Source organism: Falco cherrug, chromosome 5 (genome assembly GCF_023634085.1).
Source record: "Falco cherrug isolate bFalChe1 chromosome 5, bFalChe1.pri, whole genome shotgun sequence".
Classification (NCBI taxonomy): Eukaryota; Metazoa; Chordata; class Aves; order Falconiformes; family Falconidae; genus Falco; species Falco cherrug.
The window spans coordinates 6,125,471-6,141,839 of NC_073701.1; the positions used below are offsets into that span (position 1 = coordinate 6,125,471).

The 16,369-nt window shown below is 42.6% G+C and overlaps 1 protein-coding gene across 7 annotated transcripts in view; it reads left to right on the forward strand.

Annotated features, from left to right (window-relative positions):
- ZBTB20 (zinc finger and BTB domain containing 20) overlaps nucleotides 1-16,369 on the forward strand; it is a 519,668-nt gene that overhangs the window by 192,809 nt on the left and 310,490 nt on the right. Inside the window, exon 5 of one of the 7 annotated variants that reach the window (XM_055712467.1) lies at nucleotides 7,340-7,425. The exons of the other annotated variants lie outside the window; for them this stretch is intronic. The gene's annotated coding sequence lies outside the window, so the exon portion shown is untranslated. The remainder of the gene's footprint in view (nucleotides 1-7,339; nucleotides 7,426-16,369) is intronic. 7 annotated transcript variants of the gene reach the window in all.

Below are 16,369 nucleotides of genomic sequence, written 5' to 3' on the forward strand. Positions count from 1 at the left end.
GATAAACCTGCACTCTGAAGCTGATAGCGAGCCCTGCAAAACGCCCGTGTGGGCCAGGTGCCCAGCTTGCACCACATTTACCTCCTGGCACGTGGTTATGGAGATCCACCGGGAAGGCACCTGAGCTTCAGGGCGATCACGGCGGGCCCTCCTGAGCACACCTCATCTGCAGCTGCTGCGGGGAATGTCCCCGTCTCCCTCCCTGCTGAGCGGGGCTGGTGTCCCGGAGGAGCCTCCTGCACACTTTGCCCACCCCGGTAGGATGCTGTGAGTGAATTGGTCCAGCCTGGCTCCTTACTTTGGAGTTGCTGATCCCTTCTGCAGGGTGAAAGCGGTTGTTTTAGGGCTGCAGTGTAGCGATTTTTCTGTGATTCATGATGCAAATGATGATGCATGATGATGCAAATGCTAGTGTGCGTGATGCCCTTCTTTTTAAATTTTTTGCTGTAGCCTTATTCACATAGGCTGATGGTATGTGCCCCAGATACAAAGAGGAAGACAAAGTTTCCAGTTCCATCGGCTGCAGCCTAGAACAGTTTTATCCACCATTCACTGGGAGAAAGCAGTTCTGATGTAAATGGCACATAAGCTGTGCGTTATTAGTCTGATAGGATAAAGTATTACAGGTTTTTTTCCTGGTGGGTTTTTTAATCTGAGCTGGAAATAAGTGTGCTGTGTGAACTCTTAAATGGAGATGTCTAAAACAAACAAAAAAATGAGAAATAGTAGAGACTGGAACCGTACAGCAGTGATGACTGCTTAGCACCTGGACTATTTAAGTCTCTTCTGAATGAATCTTCCATCAAAATACCTGGCCAGCTTTTCTTCAGCAACTTTAAGCAACTTTCAGCAGAGGTAGGCAGGAAACCCCATCAGAAACCAGCCAAGCGAATGCAATGCCCTTGTAGCCACCACTGTTTGGAAATGAACCATTCACGAATGCAACCTCTTCACTGATGCCCTCAATTCCCTTGTCACTTAGCTCATGCAAACTACACCTCCGTGCCTGCCCTAAGTTATATCACGTTGTCGTGTTGTGGAACAATCTATTGTTGAATGCGTACAGGAAACGGATTATAAGATTTATTCAGTGGCAAAATCATTTTGGATTAGAGAGCAAGATAAAAAGTTCACGTGCCATGCTTGGACTGCAACACACGTCATTGTGTATCTCTGTAGCTTCCTAATACTGCTAATGGGAAACAGCAAGGGTGTGTATCGCCTCCGAGGGCCTTATCCAGAGCTGTGCTGGGCTGCAGCAGACCTTGGTGCCTGCCAGGAGGCAGCTTCCCATAGCAAGCTGTTTCTTACTGGTCACCTGGGCAGCCTTCCCTAGGGCATCGCTGCCTTGGGTCGGGTCTGGGGCACCCTCACAGCTGAGTAAATCGGTGTTAGCGGTATCGGGTTTAGTAGTAGGGGCTCAGGTTTGTGTCAGTGTTACTGACCAGAAGCTTGGCTGTTGATTTCAGTAGGAATTTACCTGGATAAAGACATAATGTTGAGCAGCTGAATTTTTAACTGTTCTGGACCAGTTGAATCTTTTATGTTACTTGGTTCATGTAGGTAACAGTGGGCTTAATTTGCTGGTGGTTTTGGTTTTTGGTTTTTTTTTTTCTCTTGTCCTTAAAATTCATGTTTTCTTTATTGTTTGGAGTCCTACTTTATTCATTTGTGAGTAGCTAAAGATGCTCAGCTGTAGCTAGTGCGTAGTGGTGGTGGTACGTGTTACACAGGTAACGCTGAGGCTGGATTGACTGGGGAGATGGGATGGAGTTGTTAGCTCCGGGAGCCTTTGTGACACAGAAAAAAAGCACCAGCTTGTTTTGAGAGAGATTTTTCCTGCTAGAAATATCCCCCCAGAATGCCTGTCTGGCTTCAGAAAATAAAAATACCTTTGAAAGCGAAAGCAAATAGGTGCTGCAAGCGGGGAGAAAACAAGTGGGAGGTTAAAAAGTTCGCGTGACCACATACCGGGTTTCCTGTCAGCTGGATTTGGAAGGGATTCCTGCCGACACGCATGCGTCGGGACGCAGGGCCGCGTTCAGCCCCGCTGCTCAAGCATCGTGCCACGTGAGCGCTCCCTCCCCGGGCTGCGCGGAGAGGAGGGACGAGGGCGCTTGGCTGGCGTCCCTCGGGGACCAGCGTGAAGGAAGGAAGCGGATCACGGCGTCTGAAGTCTGAGAAGTGACAGCGTTTTGCACTGGAGGCAGCTGCGTGAGGTTACCTGAGGACAATGTCTGGCTCTACTAGCTGATTGCTTAGAGCGTTTAAAAAAAAACAGGAAAAAAAAACAAAACAGTTGATGGAGGCACCTCCTAAACAAACCAGATATCCCTTTTACCGTGCAGTCCCTGTTGAGAAGAGTATAATTTTACATTAATTACACTGGATAAGTAAGAATTTGTTATGTTCTGACTTTATCCAGTAAATTCCCATTTAACCCAGTTGTTCCTATTAAGTGTGTCAGCTTTTCTTTCAAAAGCTCTGCTGTGCAAAGAGAAATTAGTGTATTAATGTGAAAGTATGTAATTTAAGACAACAAAAAAAGCAGCAGCCCTTATCCTTCTTTTTCAGAAAGAATTATTTATTACAGAATATTACAACAAACTCTGCTTGCTTACAGTTGTTTATTAAAATTATTTTTGTTGATACTGTTTATTTTTCACTTCCAAGCAGAATTACGACAGCAGAATTACATTTGTCACTTTCATTTTCTTTAATTTGCTCTAATTTTGTTTAAAGTTGATTTAAAGTTTCATTTTCAGATTCTCCTCTAAATACTGAAAATTTGACCTGAAAGTACCTTCTAAGACTGATCTACTCCTTTCTACCCTTTTCTTAATTTATACATAACGTGTACTAGACAATAGTCAGATTTAATTCTGAAATGCTTTGTTTATGTCACTTTAAGTCAAAGCCTAAGGGAAAACAATTAATTTGTCTTACATACGATTAGTATGTAACTGTTTATACTGAAGTTTAGTGTTTTTCGAAAGACTTTCCTTCACAAACGGCCGTTGGAGAACAGGTCTACTGCTGTCGTCTTGAAACCCGCCGTGGTAACTGTTGTTTACATCAAAGGGCACGGGACGGACCCAACCCGGGCACTGGGAAGTTCTCCTGTTTGAAAGGCGTTGGGGTTGGGAGGAAAGTTAAATAATTTCTAATACGAACTACCAATCCATTTGGGCGTGTAGCACCGTAAAATACATATGCACAAGAATCCCAAAGATAACTGGGGTTTTTTAGGCATGTTTCTAACTTGTCTGATTTTTAGCAGCTGATACATGGGATATACATAACATGAATGTGTTTTATTAGGGATGTTTGATGCCCCTGGTGCCGTTTGTGCTCAGAACATGGTATTTTAGAATGCATATCTGTGTGTGAGGAATTATTATTGCATTTTATCATCCTGTGGTTTGAATTTGTGGAAATCCCATGTTTTTCTACAATATTGCTGCATCATACGAAGTGCACACAGTCCTTCTAAATGCAGTGAAGTGTCCATGATGGGATGTAAATTTTCAATTTTGGGCCCACAAGTTGTTTTCACTCATGTAAGAAGTAGCCAGACACAAACTGGTTTTGACAGACGATGCATTTCTATCCCAAAATGGATTTACATGGATTCCTTGTCATACCGTTCATCCCCAGGTGGGCCATTTTTCTTCTTCTGTTCCCTAAAAAGGTGTTCTTATTTTGTATTTCAGAATGTAGATTTTCATTTAGCAATTAATATGGGTGATTCAAGTCACTCCTCCTGTATTTTATTAATTTTTACCAAATATAGTATTTCTCTGCCTGCGGTAGATTGAGCAGAATGGAACTTGCCTACACAATATTTCTTAGGAAATACAATTTGCACATCCAGATTTCTAACTACACCTACTCTCCCCATTATTGTAAGGTGTTAATCTAGTTGTATGATGCTGCCTGCACAGATGCATACATAGGTACGTTTTCTTAAAAATAGGTTATGTGCCTAAACCCTTACAAGAGAGCTCAGATACTGATATTTTTTTTCCCCTAGGTCTGTGTGCTCACTGAATCTTTAGCTCTTGTGGTTACTGCAACAGAGTTTTTGTGAAGGCTTTTCCATGTTTTTAGAAGGTGCTTTTAGTAAGTAGTTTAATCCTAGATAGTAACTCGGTTCTTTTGCAGCAAAAGCAGCTACTTAATTTTAAAAGTAATTTTAAATTTACACATATCCATTTTAACAGTACTTTTGATCTGAGCAGCTCCCTTCCAGAAATCTACCCTGGAGAAAATGTTTTTAATCAGGTTAAAATGGAGGCAAGATAGGGAAAAAAAAAAATGTTTGCTGTGGCGTGACTGCAGCAGTGCTAATGAGCTCTGCTCTAATACATGATGGAACATATGGCCCCCATCTGAATACAAACTGGACACAAAGCAGTAATTCAGCTGAGATGTCCTGAATATTGTAAACTGGGTGAATGTGGTCAAAGGTGTTTATAAACGGTGGCTGAATCCCACACACTGACTCACTGCCTTCGAATGTCGGGGGCTCAAGGTGCTGTTTGTAAGAGTATAGAAAATGACCAGTAGAGGGAATTCTTAATTAATGCTAACAAAATAGCAAACTGAAGTGTTGTGTTATGAAGAAAAGACTTCTTGTGCTCATGACGCAGCAAGAGACGGATTACGGAGAGGGCGAGTTAGGAGAAGAAAAATCACAGGACAAGCAAATTGAGTATTTACTGGCAAATAATTGCTCTCTTAAGCTGTGGCTCTCTTCCTAAATTCTTGGCATTCCTGAGCACTAGAACCATTTTCAAAAAATGCATCGTTACAGAGTAGATGTAAAAAAAAGCTCTCAAAGGCTGATGGTACAGACTTGTGCAGGTAAGAATGTGCATGTTACTGCATATTTTCTTCCGAAGCTTTAGATCGTCCGTCGTTTACAGGACTGCTGCTTTTTTCTGTTCCTGAGAGAGCTGCTGTTCTGGTTTCACAGCTATACTTTGTTGTCTAAAAGTTGGGGAAGTGGAGATGGTCTTTTGGGCTGCGGTGTATGCTTTTCTATCAGCACAGACGTGTCGATGTAGAAGAAAGTGAAACAAGCTTGTGGGAGAAAGTATACAGCCCAGTTTTATTTAGTTTAAATGGGTTCCGGCTTTTATAGAGGTGCCTCTAATTAAAAAGCTACACATCAGCTTAATGCGAGGCAGGAGCACAGTGCCCGCGTGTGCTTACGTGGCCAGGCAGCCTGGCTTCACGCAGGGATGCCCGTGAGGTGCACAGGGAAGGGACGTGCTCGGAGCAGCAACTCAGCACTGCCTGCATCCCTCGGGCTTCCCGAGGTGTGGCTCCCCAGGGATGCGGGATGTCTGGGATCCCGCTCGGAGCCTGTGGACAGTTCGCCTGCCTGTCGCCTAGTCCTTTTCCTTTTCAAATGTGACCACTTCCAGGCAAGTTTGATGTGGGAAAGTCTCCAAGATACCTCAGCTTCTATACGTTGTTTGGAAGGAGGCAGCCGTTTAAAGGGGAAAAGCTGTTTTAATGACCCCACTGAGGGAGGGGCTGCCTCACAATTAGACCCAAAATTACACATCCGAGACCAAACGTGGACCGAAATCCATAAGAAAGGAGGCTCCTTTGGACCTTGGTGAGCTGGCTGAAATTCACAGAAAGTTTTATTTTTTATTCCACTTGCAAACTTTGTTTTCTAACAGTAAAAATTCTGTTAGGGCATAGAGGTGTATAGGGGTTTAAGAATGCTCTGCCTTAACATATGGCCCTTATTCACATCTTACTCATCAAATAACAAAACAGTAACATCACCAGGTGGTTGGTTTTTTTTATCAAACGTACAGAACGTCATTCTTCATTTCTGCTCTCGGTACCATCACGTTCATTAAAAGGAACGGCCAAAACAATCTCACCTTTCACAGATAAATGCAGTTAGCACATACCCCCAAGAGCACAGATGTTCCTTTGATTGTACAGGGATTTTATTTCGGTCGTACAGACCCTGATCAGGTGGGGTTGACTGATGGGCATTTACACGTTGTAGAAACCCCTCTAGAAAGCCGCACAGTAAACATCACACAACCCAGCGTCAGGTCCTTCAGCAATAAATGCTGAGTTCCCCGTAAAGAGTAATGGTGATTTAGCCTTCCCCACAGGGGCAGTTTCTCCTTAATAGATATCAAATTGAAGTTGGCCTATGCCTTTAAACATGGGCAGTTTTCAGTCCTTGAACTTTGTTGTACCGTAATTGTGGATATTCTGTTTATTCAGTGCTATGCTAATTACTTCTAGAATTATGATATATTTATCATTATTATAATGGGGTTTATTATTGTTATTATTATTATGGCAATAATTAGTCCTTTTTAAACTCATAAAAACTTGGCCCTTCTGATGTCTTGGGTACAGAGTACTGCAAGTTAATTATATAGTATGTGGATGAAAAATAATAATCCTTTTATTGGTTTTAATGTTCTGCCTTTTAGTTTTAATGACTGTCGCCTCTTTTCTTGGGAGGTCAGATTTATTTTATTTTCTCTGTGCAGTTACATTTATATCATTTCCAGTACGTTCAGTCTTTTTCATTTTCTCTGTCAGTTTGAAGCTTTTCTAAACTTTCCGCACATGGAAAGCTCTTGAGGGCTGTAATGAGTCTTTTTACTCTCTGAACCCTTTTTGTTTCTTCTCTATCCTATTTGAGACAGGGTGATCAGGGTTGACTGCAGTATCCAAGGTGATGGCATAACAGCCACTTACGTAACTGCATTATAGTATTCTCAAAAGTATTTCCCTTGGACCCCCCCGTCCCCACCGTATCCCTCAGCTTCCTTTTCCAGAGTTGGGTTCCATGAACTTCTGTGCATTGAGAGATGGAAGCAGTGCAAATTATTTCTTTACTGCTGGTTATGGTAAAGGCTGACTACAGAATACTATGCAAAGGGTGGTTTTTTTTTTTAATTCAAAAGAGAGATCTGTGGAGATGGATCCTTGTACCTTGTGTGCAGCGAACTGGAAGGTTTCCATAAGATGGGGATGGCTGACATGGGAAGGAAGTACAGTTTGTTCTGTGGCTTCTAGACCATCTGCAAGTGACTTGAAAGAGATGAGAAGGTGCCAAACAAAAGCACAATTGTGATATAGTGGAAGTATGAATCAGCCATTGGTCTACTCTTACTGGAAGAAACAGGCAGAGGCCAGGACTGTTCCTCGGGTGGTGCTGCGATACTTCATGCTTTCAAAAGATGCATCTTTCAGGCACTAATTCAACACCAGAAGTCACATTAAAATGTCTGGAGAAAGCTTTTTTCAGTTTAGATTGTCAAATTTTATCTTTTTGTTTCTGCAGATATATAGAGGCATGTTATAGAAATATGTAATACGAAGCCCCCGGGTCCAAGTAGAGCATATCGAGTTGACTTTTGCTGGAAGCAAGTGAGTTTTATTCCCATTCCTCTCCTCTCGCTTCATCCTCCCTTCTTTTGCTTCCTCTTCTTGCCCCTCCCTGCTTTCCACCAGGAATTTTTCTTTCTTAGTAAAAGTTCTGCCTGGCCTAGTATATTTTTCTAGTGTAAATGATCACTTTCAGCATTAAGGTGGTAAAACATACTTTATGCCTTCTTGGTTGCCCAAGAGATAGCAAATAGATTTTGAAAAGCAGATGGTTGACTAGAGAGCCCTGAGGTATTGCAGAGTTAACAGGTGCAGCTCCCTGTGCAGATTCTGCATTGCAAAGAACTCCTGTTTCCCAGACAAGCCAGAAAAAAAAAACAAACCACAGGATAAACATTGAAAAGATGGACTTTAAGAGTCAAATACATATGTTTTTAAATTATATTTATGGTAGGTGATGCAGGGACAGCATTTGTGCGGTGAAAGTAGCCATCCATTGCTAAGAACAAGGCAAGCTTCATGCTGAAGCGGAGTGCTGGAGGGTGCGGCTCCTGCTGAGTACGCTGCTGGAGGTGCAGAGACCTGCGCTGGATTCTATTACGGCCATTGACCAGCTGAGTAATTTGCAAAACTCGTTTTATGTCTGTTTCCCGCACAAAGGCAGGACAGTAGCGGAGGAGTAACTAATGTATCCTACAGCTCCTTGTGAACCCTGGATGGGAAAAGCTAAGGAAGGAAAAGTCTATTACTGTTGGAATGCTGGATACCAAGGCAGCTCAAAACGTGTTTCTGAAAGGGTGAATTGTTGAATTACCTCAAGCAAAACAACACATGTAGGTCATTAGCAAAGAAAGAATCATACCATTATCATTACCTCTTTCTAGTCGCATCTGCCCTATCTTACAGGTCGAATGCAGGGTAATACTGCGAGCTGTTTATAACTTCAGGCACAGTGTATTCGGGGTTTTGTTCATACGACCGTAAATCTCAATTCAGAATGAAAATGGCGGGAGAAGATAAATGCTTCGTTACTAATAAAGTTATTAGGTCCTAATTTTGTGATCTTAAGCTTGAGCCACATCCCTGGTGTGTGCTTACCGAATCAGGGCCATAGTGCAGAGCCTGGGAGTGCTGTGTTGTTGTAGGTGCTCTTAAGCATATCTCATCTTGGCATGTCAGAGGACTTTGAAGTGGTGTAACCTTTCTCTAGAAGGTTTTATACAAGGCGTCAAAACACAGCTACAAAACTACTTTCTTGCGTTGCTGGAAGTAGAAGAAACAAAGACCCTAACTTCTAGCCTGCTGATCTGAGTACTGGAGAACTGTGTCCTATTCAGGGCAAAATAAAGGTAAAGGAAACCAAGGGGATAACTAATCAGAATTTTAGCTAGTAGTGAGACACTAGAAAAGGGCAAATAATGGGCATGGCTCTTACTGCCCAAGCATTAAATATTAAAGCCTTTAAATTCTAGATTGCAAGGAAAATGTTTCAGTGTGGTTAGTCCTATTAGAAAACAAATTCATAATAACCATAATCACATTTTAAAATCGATGAGTACAGGAATAAGGAGGTATTCTAGGTCAGTAATCTTAGGCAGAAGTTCTAGGAGTTATGGAATCTGGTACATCATACTCTTAGTTTTTCCATAAGAACATTTTTCCATTAGTCGTCAGATTGGAGCAAAGTTTATAAAAATCAATTGGAAAATCAAGTCATAAGAGCTATAAAGCATTTTCAAAAGTGAAGGTGAAAAAGATGAATAAGGTGGAAAACCTTTTGCGCAGTTGAGAGAAAATAAAATAATGGGGAGATGTTTTTTTTTTCTGCTTTTGTTTAAAAGGTGGGGTCTTGGTGGAGAGTTAAGCAGGGAGAATACTGTAGCCAACTGTGAATATGTGATACCGTTAGAGGAAAGATTGCTCTGCTGTTTCTATTTTCAGACAAATTGCCTTAGTGGTCCTGGTCCTTTGGTGCCACACAATTATCAGCTGAGCTGAGGGAGATCTCCCTATAGCTGTGACTAGTAATGAGGCTTTAGCATTTCTTTGCACATCACTACGAGGATGTGACCTCTCTCACTAGAAGGCTCACCTTTTCATTATAAAGGTGTTACTTCTTTTCGGCATATTTAAAGCATCGCTCAGGTTACTATACAATCTCTTCATTGCGAAGCAGTAGAGATTTCAAACCAACAGAAGTTCCAGAGAGCTTCTTTAACCTTGGATATGAAAGGTGGTCAGCGATGGAGGTTTCGGTATAACAGCGCAGGAGTTTTGAAGGGCAGCAGAAGCATGGATCCATTTAGGATTGTACTCAGAATATTGTATAAATAATGCAGGAGGTGCAGAGAAATGCCACAAACACATCCACATAGGGACATGTGAGAGAGAGAGAGAGAATGAGTCCAACGGTGTGATGACATCTGAAATGTAAATGTAAGGCAGTGCTAATGTCCTTTGATAAAGACTTTTGTTCTTTCCATGATGATTTCCCCCCCTCACACCAGTTCACATACTCTGCTGTGACACAGAATTGATGTGACCTCGTGAAATTCCAAGAAGAGTGGAAGTGAGACAAAATGGATGCTTCTACAAAGGGCAAATTACCCGGTCCTCTTAGAAGTAAAGGACATGGTGGTGTGAGTCAGTCCTTCAAAAATTATACTGGAAGTGAGATGGATAAAGGTACTTGGGCACAGCAACTCTGAGTGCTGTGAGGAGGTGATACGGCGTGGCAGATTTACCTGGGATTTATATGCTGGCAGGAGGACAGGTTTGGGGGTAGGAAGGCTTTTTCTGATCAAGCGGTGTAGCTCAAAGCAGCATTGGTTTTATGTATGTGAATGATAGACAGTGGTGAAACACGGAGTACAGCAGAATCCTAAACCAAGCGATCGTGATTGGGCAAATTATAGGGGGATTTATGCTCTCTGCAGCTCTATCTCAGATGATTTGGCTATGCTTTTGCTTTTTCTCACCTTTTCCCCAATTTATTTTGTATTATGTATCATGCCTATAATTGTGTTCTCTGTTGTTTCTCTCCTGACATGTTTAATCCCCCAACGCAGTCTAGTCTTGATGTTTTCCTTTTCTTTCAAAGAGTCCCAAGAGAGAGAAGCAAGGAAGGTAGATGTATTTGACTTTGGAAAATGAGTTGATGCCAGTTGCAAAGGAAATAAAATATATCATAGGGGTCTGCTGCAGGGCGGGGAGTGAAAATATTGCTCGTTTGTGACAAAAGATTGCATTGAAGACTGCTTCAGCTTGATCAGTCTGAAACCCATGTCTCACTGTTTCCATTACAAAGGCTTTTATGTTCCTGTTTCTTTTGGAAAAGGACTTAATCTATTTGGAAATAAATCCAAGGCTCCCCAAATGTACTCTTCGCTCTCAGGGCCAGCACATGAGAGCTGTGCATCAGGGTCACATTGCAGAGGGGTTAGGAGAACATACATTGTTTAGGTCGTGAGCCAGGATAGCCAAGGAGTCCGCGTGTGACCAGCCCGACGGAGGCGGGGGACCCACGGTGTTAGGCTGATACAGCCCGTGCGGCGTCTGCAAGGGCTTTGAATGTGGGGACACTTGGGCAGCGCAGTCGTATTGTAGTACAGGGGCACAGCTCCTCCCCGGCCCTGGGCGATGGTTGCAGTGTTCTTGGCACACCAGGGGACAAGCTGTCAAGCTGTGCCTGGCGCGAGGGATCACAGGATGGGGGGAAGCTGGAGCCATCCCCTGCGCAGGTGGGTGACTGCAGGGCTGGAATCAGGTGTGGGAATCCCAGCCTGAACAAGTGAAACCCAATAGATCTTTATTTCATATGGGGCTCGTCTGGTTGGCATGTAGGAGGCAGGACTTCAGACTGCATGAAGGCAGAACAGTATTCCTCTGATGCCTTCTTGCTTTCAGGTCTGTACCTCGGCGCTAATCGTTCCTTTGGAGGAGCTCACTCTGAGCATGTTCTTTGGAGTTGATCATTGCAGAGCTTTAGTACATCAATCCAAGTTCTCAGCAAACAGAGGCTCGATAGCCTCCTGAAACTCCCCTGGCTTCCCATCCTGAAGATGTAGCTTTCTGACATGTTTTGTCTTTCCCTGCTCCTGCGATACCCCCAGTCTCTTCTGAGCATCCATCCCCACTTTACCGTTTGCAGCAGAGAACTTTTTCAGTGCGTACCTGTGAAGTTCATTCCTAACCTATCATTTAGGTATTAATAGTTTAACCTGGTGTTAAAATACTGCTACAGTCCTGATACGCAGAAAGAAAATAAATGCATTCTCTGGAAAGAGGCGGTACATTCTTTAAATTAGTGGTGGCCATCCCTGGTGGTATCCCTGGTGATACGTTTTGAAGTTCAAAGATTTTTTTTTTTCTTTTTGTTTCTCTTTCTTCAGCATGTCTCTCTAAATGCGTCAACTGTTGATGCTTTCAGCTTAGGTTTTTTTGTTTAGAAATCTTACAGGGATTTTTGACATTTCTGTTCTTCCAATGCAGCTTTTAGAAGGAATTCTAAGAAATAATTTTAAAAATAATAATAAAAAAGAAAGCAACTCTCATGTCAGATCAGCTCAAGTGAGCTGCTGCCAGCTGGTGATTTCTTTGTACTGTAAGTGGACTTTGTATTTCACACGGGCTGACCATCATGGCCTGCAGTGACACCGGATAACAGTCTGTGAATCCAGAAAAATAGGGGTAAAGGTGACAGGGGCATTCACACCGGTAAGTTACTGGTATGAGAAGCTGCCTCAGTCCTAGGAGACCACTCTTCTCCCTTGTTAGCTTGAAACCACCTAGTTTTAAGCAAGGTTGGCAGAAGGGTAGAGGCTGCGAGGAGAACGAATTCCTACAGGTGTTTGTTTTGTTTTTTGAAACCAGAAATGAGGCAGAAGCAGAAATTACTCCTTCCCTGCGAAGGAGCCTGCGGTGTGCGCTCCAGAGACCCATGTGAGGGCTGTGCTGGGTCAGTCGCATTCCCAGACCGGGGGAAGCACCAGTGCTTCTGGCTCCGGAGCTCTGGCTGGGTGCAAGGAGGGAGCTGGCGGCGCTGTGAGCACTGGCCGGAGCAAGGAGGGAAGAAGAAGCAGTAGAGCAAGAGAGGGCAGTCATAGCTGGGAAGGCTGGGGGGATCATACATCCCATGGCTGGGATGTCATACAGAAAGAGAACCCAAATCCAGGGGAAGCCAAGCCCCACTGATGCTGTTACTTGTGGGATTACTTGCTGAATCCAGATACCATCTTGTCTGTCGCCGTATCCAGAGGTATTTTAACAAAGAAGCATTGCTTTGAGATTAAAGACTGGAACTGGAGGGGAGAAAGGCACAAGTTCTGGTCTTTGGATAATAAGTGTGAACTTGACAAACTGATTGTAATGTCTGTGTCTTGAATTCTTTATCTCTGAGAGAAGAATAAAAACTCATGTGTGCTTCAGAGGGGACCTGAGATACTTCATCCATTTGGAAAATGATTTTTCTCCTTTAGGAGACAGATGCTTTACCTTTTCCATGAAAAGTTGTAAATGTTTCAGAAACAATTAATGAAGCTTCCTGACATCCTCTTGGGTGAGGAAATATGATTGCTGTGGGAAAACTGAGGCAAAAATCTGTCATGTGAATATTTTATTTTAATAGTTAATGAACAGGGAAAAAGAAAGTATTACTGTAAAACACATGAGCAAGACTGTGGAAAACTTTGGCAGAGAAAGGTACTGAGATAAATTCTGTCTTGATTGGCATCTCTTGAAGGTCAAAGTGTCTACCCAGTGTATAAGGCAGGATTAAATTTGCCTTGTGGTGTAAATGTAATCAGAAGACTTACCTCTTCGTATACTTAATTTCAAAATGCACATACTGCATAAGGCAGGCTTGTAGAGTAGGTGTAAGTACTTTGGAAAGTGACTACATGAAAGATAAACTTCTTTTGGTTTCACATCACCAGTAATACCATTACTTTTTACATGAAAACCTGCAGGTTTTTGGTAAACAAAACCTAATCCCCAGCAAGCCCGCCTCCCCAGGCAAGGGCAAACCAGCTCGATCAAAATCCACCGCACCGTCTCGGGGCGTTGGTGGTGGGGATGGTTAGCGTTTCCTACTTAAGGGTTTGGAAATGTAGGCACAGAGAAATGAAGCAGGCCGTGCAGCAAGTAAAGTGACAATTGAGTTAAAAAAAAATCACGTGCCCTGACCTTTTTCCTTGCTGTTTAAATCAGAAGGTCCGTAGTCCTTGGAAGCACGCGTATGTCCTTCCAGTTCAAGCTGATTTTTTTTTTTTTTTTCTTGCAGACAGTGTTTTATCTCAGATGATCCAATTATTTTGACTCTCTCACCCCAAGACCCAAGTCATCAATCAGTAATCCTAGGTAGTCTCGCTTCTCCATTAGGGCAAACCTCCCCTTTTTTAAAAACCTCTAGCAGATTTTGGACTAAACATATACCAGGCAATATTTTGAACTGCATTCACATTGTGTTACTGGCAGATTGCAGTTATATAAATATGTAGGTACCAGTATGCATTGAACAGTTAACTGTAATATCTGTGGCAATTAATTTCCTCCACTAGGCTTCTGTACCTTTATATCAGTTCGGTCTGTAACTACATCTGTTAGTCAAGCATATTATAAAAGAAGAAGAAAACAGAAGCTCCAGCTGGTAGGAAATGAAAAATTTATGGTGAGAAAAGCCAGGACCATCCGTAAGCATCAGATACATACTGACACTAAATTATTATCTTAGATTTCTGGGGTTTTTTGTAGGGTAGACTTCTCAAAAGTCAGCAATGACTTCATGTCCATGGAAATCAATATGGGCTTTACCATACACTTAAGATGAAATATAGACTGATACTGCATATTGTGAATATCTCACCCCTAAATAAAACCAGATTCATATTAAAACAAACAAACAAAAAACAAACAACCAAATAAAAAAAACCCACAATGACTGAATAACTCATACCCACCGTTGCCTTTATGTTCCTGAGAAGGGAAGACAATGAACAGAAACAGGCATTATTTCATATCCAGGCAGAGCTGGTGCTTTCCAGCACACCAGCCTTATTTCAAAATGGCTTAGTTTTTTAAGTGTCTTGCAGCCCAGCTCATCTGTGCATCCTGAGGATTTTCCTCTGGCCTTTTAAAATCCATAAGGTGGTGGAGTATGCTAGACAAGAATGCTTTTCTCTTTCTGCTTGCTTATGCCATTCCTAACCGGCAAGACAAATAGAAATAAAAAGCTCATTGTGAGGTGAGGAGAGCACGCTCTAGCCTTCGGAGGTCGCAGATCACAGGCTCGTTCCCCAGCAGTGTCTCCAGCTGTGGACCCCTTGGGAGCTCCCCCTGGGCAAGGGCAATGCTCTCCAGTTCTCAGGCTGTGTAGGTGCTGTATGTGCTGATGATGGGGTTAGTTACGATAAGAGTTATCCTGGTTTTATTGGTTTTCCAGTTGTTCAGAACCATAGTTCATGTCCATAGGTATCTCTGGCACTCAGAATCTGAATGGTCTCTTAATTTGTAGACGAGGGGAAATTCACTTGCAGGTGGTGTTCATGGCAGAAATATGTGAGCTTTCCACTTCAATTATGGCCATATTGGAGTCTGGATTCTCTAATAACACTATCAAAAGCAGGCTTAAGATGGAGGAGATTTGGCTACCAACTGGTCTTCACTCCTAAGAAATCGACATTTGCATTCTTTATATCCCTCAATTGTATAAATCAGGAGAGAACAATCCTCATTCTGAATGCCATGCTTATTCTCAGCATGATGTGTGTGGTGAAGAAGGTACTGAAAGAAAGCATTAAGGCTAGGATAACATCAAAGAAAATGCTTCAATTTTTATTCTCCCTTCCATGGTGGATTAATTAAAACAGAATGAAACACCAGCTAACTTGAAAATAAAAGCAAATGTGTATGTGTAGGCTATGGCAGTTTATTCTGAAAATCAAAGTAAATTCTTCCCTCCCCCAAACCATAGCTCTAATGACGTAATGCTCTAATAACATAATCCTCTACCTTACTTTCTTTGACATACCTTCCGAAATTCACTGGCCACCCTATATGGTTGCTTTGAGATTTTTGATGTCCCGTGTCACTTGGCTTTCAGAGCTGTAGCAGGTAACTGCTGGACCCGTCTGCTGATAGTACATTGTGCTTGGCACAGGATGTGAAGGGATATAACTTTATCGCACCGACCCTCTCATAGGCTTTGAAATAAGTTCAAATACATCCCCACTGAGCACTCAACATGTGGTGGTGGCTATAGGAAAATGGGAAGTAGGAGCTATTCAGGCAGGAGTCTAAGTAGACAACCTCAGTCTGTGCCCTCCTTTGAATCAGAAGTTGCGTGGTGCAGTGTCCTTGTTATTCCCCCTCCCCCCCCAAAAAAAAAAAAAAATTAAAAAAGTGTCTGATCCTTTTTTTGTTATATTTTATTTTACAATGACTACACTCTGGCCAGGTACAGTGACAACATCCCATCCAGCAGGCAAACAATGCTGTGGAAAACAATCCGAAGCTCCACCAAACCATTCCCAGAGTCCAGACAGGGCTGCCTCCTGCCCTGGGACACATCAAGACAGGCCCAACATTGAATTTCGTTCAGCTGGAACTGAACAGCTTTTACTATATGACAAAACCAATTCCATGAGTAAGTAAATGAGTTCTTAAGTAGCAGTCAAGGTAAAATATGTGTGCATGAAAGGGGCGTAAGAGTCAAATCCCAAACCATGTAATGAGGAAGCCAGTTGGAATCAATAGATTAGTTTCCAGGTGTTCGATGAGGAAATGTTTGTTTTCCCAGCTTTAGGAGGCAAGATGCTACTGAATTCCTCTCTAGTCTTGGGCAAGTCAGTGATTCCATTTGGGTTTTGTTAGCTGACAAGAGCAGTACAGGTTTCTGCTGCAAACAGCTTGTGAGAATTGCTGATATATTAGGGGACCAAGCACATTGATCTGACTAATACAGTTGCCTGAATAAGTGCATCAGGATTTG